This window comes from Aedes aegypti, chromosome 3 (assembly GCF_002204515.2).
Source record: "Aedes aegypti strain LVP_AGWG chromosome 3, AaegL5.0 Primary Assembly, whole genome shotgun sequence".
In the NCBI taxonomy this organism is placed as follows: domain Eukaryota; kingdom Metazoa; phylum Arthropoda; class Insecta; order Diptera; family Culicidae; genus Aedes; species Aedes aegypti.
This window is the reverse complement of record NC_035109.1, coordinates 23,521,732-23,534,736: the sequence shown is the minus strand read 5'-3', so window position 1 is coordinate 23,534,736 and position 13,005 is coordinate 23,521,732. Positions and strand designations below refer to the sequence as shown.

The 13,005-nt window shown below is 39.1% G+C and overlaps 1 protein-coding gene across 4 annotated transcripts in view; it reads left to right on the top strand.

The window, feature by feature from the left end:
- The first annotated feature begins 557 nt into the window (after positions 1-557).
- The window catches only part of LOC5578644, an 89,955-nt gene continuing 77,507 nt past the window's right edge, over positions 558-13,005 (top strand). For 2 of the 4 annotated variants that reach the window (XM_021849304.1, XM_021849301.1), the window contains exon 1: positions 558-731. The gene's annotated coding sequence lies outside the window, so the exon portion shown is untranslated. The other 2 variants (XM_021849302.1, XM_021849303.1) reach the window with 2 other exon arrangements.

Genomic DNA, 13,005 nt, shown 5'->3' with positions numbered 1-13,005 from the left:
GAGCCTCGAAAGATAAATTTTTGACCCGTGCTGTAAAAATCATCATTCTGCAACTTGTTCTGTAAATAGTAGTTTTTCAAGAAAACACGACTCAAGTGCGACGCAATAACTATGACACCGATTGTGTTTTGATTTCAAAAACACGTAGTTATGATTGAATTGTAGAAGAGTTTGACACTTTAAGTACCATCTGTAAAACATGCAAACTAGATGTTGGTCACAAGATTTACAGCGACATTAGTGGTCTTATTTTTAAATGTCTTTTTTTTACCCCCATTCCCTAATTCCCCTACGCTTCGGAAAATTCTTCCCTATTTTATTTATTTTCCACCCAAGATTGGCATCACTTCACAACGATCGCGCAAAATAGTCTACATCTAGGCGCACATCCACCCAACTCGATCCGCAACCACTGAGCGAGCGGCGTGCGTCGTGCCGGAAAATGAGTGCCTCGCGAGAACCCACCGGAACAGAGCATGCGCCCTTCCGCGTGATTGGCCGGCACTACTGGGGGCCCCCTAGAACGGTGCGTACGCGACTTTCCCGTGTCAGTTTTTCGTAACTCGTCTCTCTTTTCGGAGCTCTCGGGGAAAAAGCCGCGTGTGTGTGGATCGGTGTGCGGAAAATCGTGCCAGCCTGCCTTTTGCAAACCGAGGGACCAACCTTTTTTTTTTCATCTGATTTTGGTCTTGGCCTGCTGTGTGGTTGGCGCTGTTGGTGTTACTTAATTGGTAATGAATTCGGAATTTGGTCGGAAAATTTTGTCGCGTTTGTGTGGTTTCTTTTACTTTGGAAATGGGGATAGTTTTTGGAGGTTAATCGTTAAAGCGGGGGAACGTGTGGGCTCTCGCAAATGGCCATCCGTGGGACGATTTTAATGGGGCGAAACCGTGGCACCGTGTGAAAAGTGAAAAGCGAGACAAAGTTGTTCGGATTGATGGTGAAATGTTGAGAGGAGAAAAAACGGTGAATGGAAAGCTAAAAGGCGAATTGATGTGACCGAAAATTAGGTCCTTTTTGATTTTGCACTCCCTCTGATGAGAAAGGAAAAGAAGAAGTAAAATAAGCGATAGTGGGTTAAAAATATTTTTCCTCTGTGAACCTCCCCCACCGATCGTCCCAGAAGTGAGTGTTGATGGACGAAGATGAAGACGAAGAAAAAGAAGAATGCTGAGTGAATGGCGGAAAAACCGATCAAGAAGAGTGGCAATGGAAGAGATCGAATGCGTGTGTGAGAGCGTGAGTATCTCTCCCCCGCGCGTTCATGCTTTCGCGGTATTAGTGAGTGGCCCCGGATACTCCTTCAAAGAAAAAATCAACCACCCGCTAATCGAGAGTGGCGCGCGAAAATTGCGTGCAATGTACGTGTGAAAATCGCACAATTATACACTTTGTAATCCGATATGCACGTCGACAAGTCGCTTCATCGTCGTTGTCGGCGTCGGTCATCACGGTGTCATCGTTCGTGTTCTCGTGTCTCAAACTGTATGTGCGAAGCACACACAAACACGTGAAATCACAAAAGCTAGAAGATCGATTTGCTAGTGACCCGTCGTGCAAATTTTGCACGAAAATCAGGACAAGCGAAAATTCTTCAAACACAACTGTGCATCAAATTCTTAGAAAATCTGGCGGACTTTAATTCAGAACTCGGTAAACGGATTGCCAATAATCCGACAGCTGAGATCTTGGTTAAACGTTACCGATATCTCGATAATGTAAGTACGGAGATTCAGTATGGAAAAATAACGAACTCTCAGCTGTTGGATTCTCGGCGAATGCTTTGCTTGAGGTTTTGCTGAGGTCGGTAAAATATTTTCAATATGTACTCACCGACGCTACATTCCATTCAAATCGCTTGATCACGTAGGCCAGAGGACTAGAAGAAATTAACGGGCCACTAGGATTAGAAGAATCAACAACCCGAAGTGTACATGGCCTGCTCTGTTCTCGAGAGGAATGCAATTTGTTCTCCTAATCCTCGCCTATTTGGATCGAATTTGTTTACATTAACGCACTGTGTATGTGTGCTTCTGTGCGGATAATCGTGATTACCTCACTAGTTCATTTTCCTCCACTTTTCAATGTATTTCTCCCACTTCCTCCCAAAACTGTGCTGTGGAAGAGTGATGTCGAAAGGAAAATCGGAAAACAAACAGAAAAAGATAACAAGACCGCAAGGTAGCAGCGTTTGGATTTGTGAGTGCGCTTGCGGGAAATGATTAAAAGGTTTCGAGGACGACTGACTGGTGACACTGACTAAAATTTAGTCAGCCACGCGGAATTTGAAAGGTGCGTCGTAAAGTGGTTGGGAGGAATAAATAGAATTTACTGCTCCGCAGTGGAAGAAGGCGAACAGAACAGCAAGCGCGTGTGTGGTTTAACATTGTGCAAATGTTGAATTCGGATGTCATAATGGAAATGGGGACTCGCGGAATCTGAAGCAACATTGAGGATGAATTAAATTTATTGGATCTACGATCAAGCAAGAAGATATCGTGTACGAGATCATCATATATAGACCAACATTAAAACAATCCACATATCGTAAATGTAAAAAGCACGGTTGTTTCCAGGAAGTGTTAAATTTGGTTACCCGGGTAGAGGAGAATTGCAAAAGAATAACAAAACTTACCATTAAAATAGAAAGTTTGAATAGCAAAATTTGTTCTTTGTTTGTTTGAAATAAGAGATAAAATAACAAAAATAATAACTAAGATTATATGACACAAAAACTAAATAATATCAAATTTTGCCATTGTAATAACAAAATAATAGCATAAATATAGGCAACAGTAAATAACAAAATATGTTATTATTCAGATATTGATAACAAAATAATAACTACATTAGCTATTCACGAGTAGATCAAAATAATGGTAATTTTAGTTCTTTGACTTTAATATCTAAATTTAGCATGATTGAAAAAAAAACCTTTTTGCTTTCCAGCAAAAACATTTGCTTTTTAAATCTTCAATAAATATCATACGAACAGTAAAATGAGCTATTATGGCAACATTTGATGTTGGTTTGTTCTCATTAATTATTTAAATGAATAAAATATTTTACTGTGATGGCGTTGTTTGTTATTCTTTAGATTTTTTTTTGTATTTTTGCACAAATAACAAATTTTACCATTATAGTATATTTTGTTATTCATTAGTTATTACATGACTTTCAAGTATAACATACAAATGACAAATTTTGCTATACTTGTATGTTTTGCTATTGATGAGATATTTATGTTTCATTCTCAGTCACAACAGGATTTTAACTACACGGGAAACATCATTGTCACATGTCACAAGTGTTTAAAGATTAACAAAATTTTCAACAACTTCAAACAAAACAAAGGGTGGCAGTTACTTGCTAAACTGCACTTCGTTTATATAGAATGCATCGTAATCTGTTTATTGATTCCTAGGTCACGTTCGACGAATATCTATGTATGAACCGGGAAAGGTTATTGTGCTGATAAATACAATCAAGTGTAAGAATTACGAAGTGTAAACAACATTTGTGAAATTACGTGGATTTGAAACTGAAAATGCATTTCCAAATTTACTGTTCAATATTGCACATTCTGTTGCACATACTCCTTGGCTTTGCAGGCGATGACTTTAGTGTAATCGATCACAGCGCAATAGAGCAGGCTTTCGCTTTCTTGAAGTGATCCAACTGCATTTACTCTAATCAAACGCACATGGTTGCATGTAGAGAAAGAAGCAGGTTCAGTTGTGGTGATGCTGAGGCAGTATTTGGTAGGGATGTACACTGAGGAAAAAATACTTAGGTTTTCCATTAATCATGACTTATGAACTAGCCAAATTATGGTTTCATTGAACGCTTAACCATTTCGAATATGAGATCATAAGTTTCATAAGTGAGAGCTTTAAATTCTTTAAAATCCATCACTCGAAATATTTTTTCTAGCAATCGCTAGAGGAACTGCCCCGCTATCGATGTTGGGTACAAGTTAATCGAAAGTAGGTCACATGTTATAAAATCATGTCAATTTCCGAGCACGCCTAAAATGAAAGGCAAGCATTATCAATAATTGATAAATTTAATTATTCAATTTTTATTGAATTGGTTACAGATTTTCTTTGGTTGACTTTAATTTAGTAATGAAATTATTCACCAAAATCATAAGTAAAATTTAAGAATTTCAACAATAATCGTTGTGGTGCCAGATCATAGTTATTCATTAAGAAATTATTAAATTTTTTTGACTCAGTGTAGTTGAAGTTGTTGAAGAGCCTTGGAACACTTGTGACGTGTGACAATGATGTTTACCGTGTAGTAAAAACACGTGTGCTGGCTGCGAATATTACGGATTACGTAACCAGCTTGGGAACCCGGATCTTACAGAGAGAAACGACATTTCGACAGTGTAAATATGCTTAATGAAAGATTATCTGACTTCAGCAATCGCTATCTCTTGTTAATAACTTTGCGTTTCCGATTTTATCTCCGTAAGTAGACTGGACTTTAGAGATTCAAAACAATTTGCGAAAACAAAAGAACGTCTGTTTGTTTTTGATATTCCTGATAACGGAGTGATTTTCAATCTAGTATTCATTAAAACTGTGTTCTACATATCGATCTCTCCTATAGAAATATTAGTAGTATAACGCTAATGGCACTGTTCTCACAAAGCTGAATTAGTGTATTATCACTTTTAACTGTATCTTTTCATTGTTTGTTCGATGCCATGTTGTATTGGATGATTTTAAAATTGATTTGACACCTTGAGGACCGGTACTCAAGCTGTCAGCGCGTGGCAAACTAGATGTTGGTAACACGAACAGCAGCGACATTAGCATTCTTAGGTTGATGCTTCTACCACAGACAAACAGACGTAACACTTAGAACAAATCCCGATCAAAATCATAGTCACGATGACATGTACGCCCAATGCTAAAATCGGTGTGTTTGGCCGATGCACCAACAGATGGCGGTAGTGTGTAAACGTCAAACGCGAACAAAAAGGATGCGAGCGCTGCGGGTGGTGGATTGGCCACCTACCATATATTTTAATTGGCCGTTAAAAAGGTGGTCGATGGACATCGGTGAGTGTGACGTCTGTTTGTCTGTGCTTCTACTATCTCTCCCTATCGAGTTCTGTTTGATCTTTCGACCTTGACGCTTGCTCCTACGGGGGCCAGCGACGAGGGCAGGATCAAACATGTCGCGCGTCTGTCTAGTAAGTGAACAAGTGTCGTGATCGGTTAGTTCTTTTTGATCCTTTGACCTTGACGCTTGCTGCTGGGCAGTGCATCAAGAAAGCTAAGTTTTTTTTTTCCTTTTCGGGTAGCGCGCCTTTTTTTCTGAGTGCTTTTATATAGCCGAGCAAACAAGTGAGGCTGAGAGTGGATTGTGGCTGCACAGTGAAGGATAAAGGATCAATTGGTGAGCTCGTTTCATGCTACTATTTCTAATCTATAAAATATGTATGACTGCACATTTAATCGTTACAATTGTGGAACGTAAATATGAATTTTCAACAAACTATGAATTGTTCGTCACTGTGAGTGTCAACACAAACTCTGATTCATGAATTATTTATGTTTCACATTTTTTTATTTTCAGAACACCCCTTTTTACCTTTATTTTTGTAATTAAAAAAAAAACTTTGAATGGTTCGACAGTACAAGTGTGGACTTGCGAAAAGTTCACTTTATTCAACAAACTTTGGATAGTTCGCCACTGTAAGTGTCGGCATAAGTATAAGAGTGTTCTATGATGTTCCAACCAATCAAGTTTTTTGTTTCTTTTCAAATAAGTAAAATATAATAACACATGCTTTCGTCCTGACAGCTGTAGGAATGTTACATTTAGGTATTTGTTCAACAAACTTTGAATGGTTCGTCACCTAAAGTGTCGGCATAATTTTCCACTACATAGAAATTGTTCATATCAAATGAAAATATTATATTTACAAATAAGCATGTATATATCTCACAAATCATTATTTATCATGGTCTAATCGCTTATCAAAGTGAATCCTGTGACCCAACGATCCTTCCCATTAACAAACATCCCTCCCAGTAACCTTTGTGGAGATGCAGAGGCAAACACGGTCTCCAAATAGTAAAGGTTACACACTAACATTCCTTCCCCCAATTCCACCTGACTGCAAGGACGTGGCTGGCGCCGTTATTGACCCTGTATAAATAGAGGCACTGAATTATGCACATTGAAGAAGATTATGGCCAATCCAAGCCAAACTTCTAGTTGATTCTTTGTGCATTTTCACTGACTTCGGTCAATCACGGAATAGCAACCATTGATATGTGTAGTCAGTCTAAGGTAAGCTAAGCTAAGCTAAGCTTCTACTATCTCTCCCTATCTCGATGGTCCCTTCGATATCGAGTTATAAATTGTTACATTTGACGTTATTCACCCGACGATGGCAGCTCCTCGATCTGACAGCTCCAAGTTCGTTGATAACAAGAGTCGTGGCATTAATAACACAAAATAACAAAATTAATTCATGATAATAAAACCTGTTATTGCTATGTCATGTAGTTGTTATTCCAATTTGCAAGGGAATGTTGTCTAAAAGTCAGAGGTTTGAGGTTTACCCGCATTCTGAAGCATTTAAGGGAATATTTACATTAAATTGTTCATACCAAATATCAAAAACAAAGTTTCTGCTCGTCGATATTGAATTTGATCTCAATTTCACAGATGCTCATTTGAGGGTTTTGGAAGGAATTTTGTTGTATAAACATGACAAATTACCCGTCCATGCTTCAACAGAAATGTGAAATATGCTTAAGTGAATTGAAAAACTCTAGTAACTTAGTACTTTGTAAGAGGTTGTTTCCGAGATACGACCGCCAAGTTGACGTTGGATAACGTTAGCTTCTTCTATTTCCTGATTTAGGACCGTCACGAACTTACGAAAGATTTACCTAGAAATCTAAAAATCTAATCAATTTTCAAACTATTTGTTGCATGTCAATTCTGATCTATTATGGATATTAAGTGTTATTATTTGGTTGGTTCGGTTAACACTTCAACACCGATAGAACCGGTCGATGGAAGAAGAAGCATGGGCGGTAACTTTTGCTCTCCAAATAAACAGAGAAAGAGTTTTGGGTGATCTGTTTGTAGTATGAAAATGATGTCCGTAATAGGGAATGCATCACCAAACTCGCAACTAATCAATGATCATGACTGCGATAATTGACAAGAAAATTATGAATGAAATGGATCACTTGGGAAATGCGACCGTTCCTTATGAATAATCCCAGGGATAATCATATTCTTTAGTCCTTACATTTAATACATGGAAATAATATCCTTAGGGGCCATCCATTTATTACATAAAGGTTCATGGGGGAAGGGGGTTTCAGATTTCTCACGCGCCATACAATTTATATTAATTTATTTTTATTTCTATACAAAAATCAGAGGGGGCTGTGTACAAGACCCGATTGCATGACGTTAACTACGCTGCGTCCTCGGAAACAGCCTCAAATTGCCGTATTGTCAATTATTCGTAATAAATCAATTATTGTATGATGGAATGAGATGAATTAAGAGATTATAGCAAGTATGTGGTAAACACATTAGGGAATATTATACAAATAACTCTTTAAAACACATTTGTTGGCTCTGAAAAGGGCCGATTGAATTGTTGAATTTGCGTAACACGGACACACTTTGACGGCGCACTGGTTGCAATCCTCCTCGCCCGATGAGATTTGCGGTGCGGATGACGATGTGCGCTTCAACAAGCGGCTTTGGTCGATTTTCTTCAGCCATCTCGTACAAATAGCTTGCCTCTGGTAGCGAGGAGCTGAGCAGGTTTGGAGGAGCTCTTACCAGCTCGAAAGCGAAAACAGAATGAAACCGAATTCAACGAAGAAGGGATGCTTTATACCCTTAGAATAGCAGGTGATGCTCCTCCTTTCAAATTCTTCGTTTTCTTATCTGGGAAATAGGCTATATGAAACTGATGTCTGGGTAAGGGATGTACAAGATTAGCATTATGCTGTTATTGCATCCCAACGGCACAGCAGCAGCGTCCTCGGAAACATCCTCAAATTGCCGTATTGTCAATTATTCGTAATAAATCAATTATTGTATGATGCTATGAGATGAATTAAGAAATTATAGCAAGTATGTGGTAAACACATTAGGGAATATTACACAATTAACTCTTTAAAACACATTTGTTGGCTCTGGAAAGGGCCGATTGAGTTATTGAATTTGCGTAACACGGACACATTTTGGCGGCTTTGGTCGATTTTCTTCAGCCATCTCGAACAAATTAAAGAATATTACACAATCAACTCTTTAAACACATTTGTTGGCTCTGAAAAGTGCCGATTAAGTTGTTGAATTTGCGTAACACGGACACATTTTGACGGCGCACTGGTTTCAATCCTCCTCGCCCGATGAGATTTGCGGTTCGGATGACGATGTGCGCTTCAACAAGCGGCTTTGGTCGATTTTCTTCAGCCATCTCGTACAAATTAGGGAATATTACACGGACGGTGACAGCTGTGCCGCTCGATCTAATGAACCAGAATGACCGCGCTAGCCTCCCGCATGGCAATGATAGCGGAGCACTGGCTGGTAGCGAAGATTTCTGGCCGAAAACGATTATGCTGGCTGGTGCACTCAAATGAGCGGCTTCAGTTGCTGCGACTCCGAAATGCGTGGTTCTTCGGTTCTAATGCGTGTTGTATTCGCGTCCTATTGAAAACTAAACTGAGGACGCGAATGACTCTCGAAATTTGCTCGCCGACCGTGTTCACAGTCTGACGGCAAAAAGAAGAATGAGGGAAGAAGCAGGGTGCGGTGCGCTTTTATAGTGGGAAGCGGAACCGAAAAATGTGCTTGAACGTGATTGGTTAGATAAGAAAGGGGTCAACGTTTTACGATATTTCAATAGTTTGTTGCTAATAATCAATAGTGTCCTCCATTTGGATCGACGCGTAGATAAATTTCCAATCGATTCATGGATAAATATTGAAAATCTATCGATAAATGACTGAGTTATTAGCGGTCAAAAGCTGACCATTTTTCGTTACATGCTCAATTTTTCGTTTTTCTGAATTGTACCCCCATATGTTGCCGTAAGACGTTATCCAACGTCAAAAAAAAAAACAATTGTAAATATTTAGCTTTGAAACAAGGCCCTAGTGGTGAAAATTGCGCAAGTGGAGTAAAACCGACCACTGTTGTTGGGGTAAGACCGTCACCCTCAATTGGTACCTAATAAAATGTCCGTCTAAACCATTTTTAAAGTTGAAACTACGTTGTAAAGTAAAATGAAATCAATTTTGTTAAAAACACAAGCCGCACGTTTTTCCAAAATATGGGTGTCTCAAGGTAATGATAAGTATATATCTAAGCTCTTATTAATGTATTCGAATCCTCTGAGCAGAATCTCAATAGAGAAACTTAAAAGTAGATGGAGTACCTTGCACCTTTTACTTCCACTCCTAAATGCTTATATTTGACAGATACGCGTATTTCGACTACCACTTGCGCCTGCTTTTACTTTTTAGAATCACATTAAACTGATATATTTTTTCGAAAACTGTAGTGGTCACTTTTACCCCGTCACTAAAAAGAATCGTGGTAAGAAATCACTTTTTCAAGCTCCAAGGAATAAATATTTTTTTACAAACACTACACCTGTGACATGTTTTGATCATGCCTAAGACTTCAAAAAACGACATATTGCGTCGATAAAAGATTAATTGATTCTTGATTTCGGCATATGAATTAAATTGCTAAGATGGGTGGTCTTACCCCGTCTTCCCCTAGCAGCATATTTAACAAGATGCAAAATGATGATTCTTTCAGCACGAGTCATACGGCAAGCCTCGTTGGATAAATAAGACAAGTGCTCAAAGAAGCGAGTTTTGCAACGAGTTGCATACAACATTTTTTGCAATAGGGTAACGACTGTTTATTTTGTTCTCAAACGCTAACAGTTGGCGCCAGCGGCAAAAATTTTAGACAACAACCTTTCGAACATTCAGTTTCTCTAACCGACCGCCGAGCGGCGACACTGATGTTTGTATGCCACTCACTGATCGCGCTACGCTGGATTCTCAAATTTCTCAAACTTCCAACACAAGCGCATGGAAGAATGGTAGTCGGAGAACTGTCAAAACGTATGGAAAATAATGAAAATCATAAATTGCTTGCAATTAGGAAACAGGATCAAAAAAGTTGTGATTAGAAATCAAGTGTAAATTGAATACAGAATTTTTTGTGTTTAGTTCATCTTCCATGGTGCTTTCTGTGCTTCAGGATTTCGTTTTTACTACCATTGAAAAAGAGCCATCTATTGTCTTTTCAGTTTTGAATATCGCCTTATTACGAATACTGCCGTTACAGTAGGATTATATCTAATGGCATAAATGTACTTCACGAGAATCCACATGGGCGGACATCCATGCGTAGTAACAATTCATTCTATTTCAATCAGGTAGGCTGTGATACACTTGAACGGCTGTCACAAATTTTCACACTTTTGTGGTTCCATAGCTGATTCAGTATTCGTAGACACCAAATACAATTCTCTATCCAAATTATGCAGTCACTACGTATGTTGAACTGCTTAAGGGCTAACACGAACTGCGTGATGCTCCCGTCTTTTTATGGAAAGTAAATAGTGAAATACTGACTCTACTGCCCCCTCTACATTTGCATGACGAGCCAATTCCCAGTCAGAATCCCTGAGTCGGATTCGGAACGTCCAACGGATGTATGAATCAAAAGTCATCTAGAAACCCAGAGTAATTCGTTGAATGGCTTATGGAGGCACTCAGATATAATTTTGCCAATACTCAAAACAGAACTGAAAAGTGCTATTTTTCAGCACCGATAACAATGCTGAAAAGTAGTGCTTTTCAGCACTGATTATTTTGGTAGGAAAAGTAGGCCGTTATGACGTGCATTCTATCGATAAAAATTAAGCTGATATGCAACGGAAATGCAAAAATATGTTTTACAGACTGATTTCGTCATTTAAGTTTACCGAAATGAAATTTTACGATTAAGTGTGTAGAATTCATAAAACATTATACACGGAGAAATATTTTTACCTAATTTTTGAGTTTACTTTACCCAAAATTAAGTATATCGATTATAGTTTCAACCCAAAATCTCTCGGTTTTCTCTTTCTCCCACACGAATGTTGTCAAAAATAGAGAGAGCTGCATCTACCCAATGGGGGTACTTTGGCCCAATAAGCCAAATTTGGGTAAATGCAACTTTTCTTATGTTTGGGTCGAAAGAACTCAATTTTGCGTTACATCAACCCAAAATTGAGTATATTTTGACGTTGGATAACGTCTTACGGCAACATATGGGGGTACAATTCAGAAAAACGAAAAATTGAGCATGTAACGAAAAATGGTCAGGTTTTGACCGCTAATAACTCAGTCATTTATCGATAGATTTTCAATATTTATCCATGAATCGATTGGAAATTTATCTACGCGTCGATTCAAATGGAGGACACTATTGATTATTAGCAACAAACTATTGAAATATCGTAAAACGTTGACCCCTTTCTTATCTAACCAATCACGTTCAAGCACATTTTTCGGTTCCGCTTCCCACTATAAAAGCGCACCGCACCCTGCTTCTTCCCTCATTCTTCTTTTTGCCGTCAGACTGTGAACACGGTCGGCAAGCAAATTTCGAGAGTCATTCGCATCCTCAGTTCAGTTTTCAATAGGACGCGAATACAACACGCATTAGAACCGAAGAACCACGCATTTCGGAGCCGCAGCAACTGAAGCCGCTCATTTGAGTGCACCAGCCAGCATAATCGTTTTCGGCCAGAAATCGTCGCTACCAGCCAGTGCTCCGCTGTCATTGCCATGCGGGAGGCTAGCGCGGTCATTCTGGTTCATTAGATCGAGCAGCACAGCCGTCACCGTCCGTGTAATATTCCCTAATTTGTACGAGATGGCTGAAGAAAATCGACCAAAGCCGCTTGTTGAAGCGCACATCGTCATCCGCACCGCAAATCTCATCGGGCGAGGAGGATTGCAACCAGTGCGCCGTCAAAGTGTGTCTGTGTTACGCAAATTCAACAATTCAATCGGCACTTTTCAGAGCCAACAAATGTGTTTTAAAGAGTTGATTGTGTAATATTCTTTAATTTGTTCGAGATGGCTGAAGAAAATCGACCAAAGCCGCCAAAATGTGTCCGTGTTACGCAAATTCAACAATTCAATCGGCCCTTTCCGGAGCCAACAAATGTGTTTTAAAGAGTTATTTGTATAATATTCCCTAATGTGTTTACCACATACTTGCTATAATCTCTTAATTCATCTCATAGCATCATACATTAATTGATTTATTACGAATAATTGACAATACGGCAATTTGAAGTTGTTTCCGAGGATGCTGCTGCAGTGCCGTCGGGTTGCAATAACAGCATAATGCTAATCTGTACATCCCTTACCCAGACATCAGTTTCATGTAGCCTATTTCCCAGATAAGAAAACGAAGAATATGAAAGGAGGAGCATCATCTGCTATTCTAAGGGTATAAAGCATCCCTCCTTCGTTGAATCTGGTTTCATTCTGTTTTCGCTTTCGAGCTGGTAAGAGCTCCTCCAAACCTGCTCAGCTCCTCGCCACCAGAGGCAAGCTGTTGTACGAGATGGCTGAAGAAAATCGACCAAAGCCGCTTGTTGAAGCGCACATTGTCATCCGCACCGCAAATCTCATCGGGCGAGGAGGATTGAAACCAGTGCGCCGTCAAAATGTGTCCGTGTTACGCAAATTCAACAACTCAATCGGCCCTTTTGAGAGCCAACAAATGTGTTTTAAAGAGTTATTTGTATAATATTCCCTAATGTGTTTACCACATACTTGCTATAATCTCTTAATTCATCTCATAGCATCATACAATAATTGATTAATTACGAATAATTGACAATACGACAATTTGGAGCTGTTTCCGAGGATGCAGCGTAGTTAACGTCATGCAATCGGGTCTTGTACACAGCCC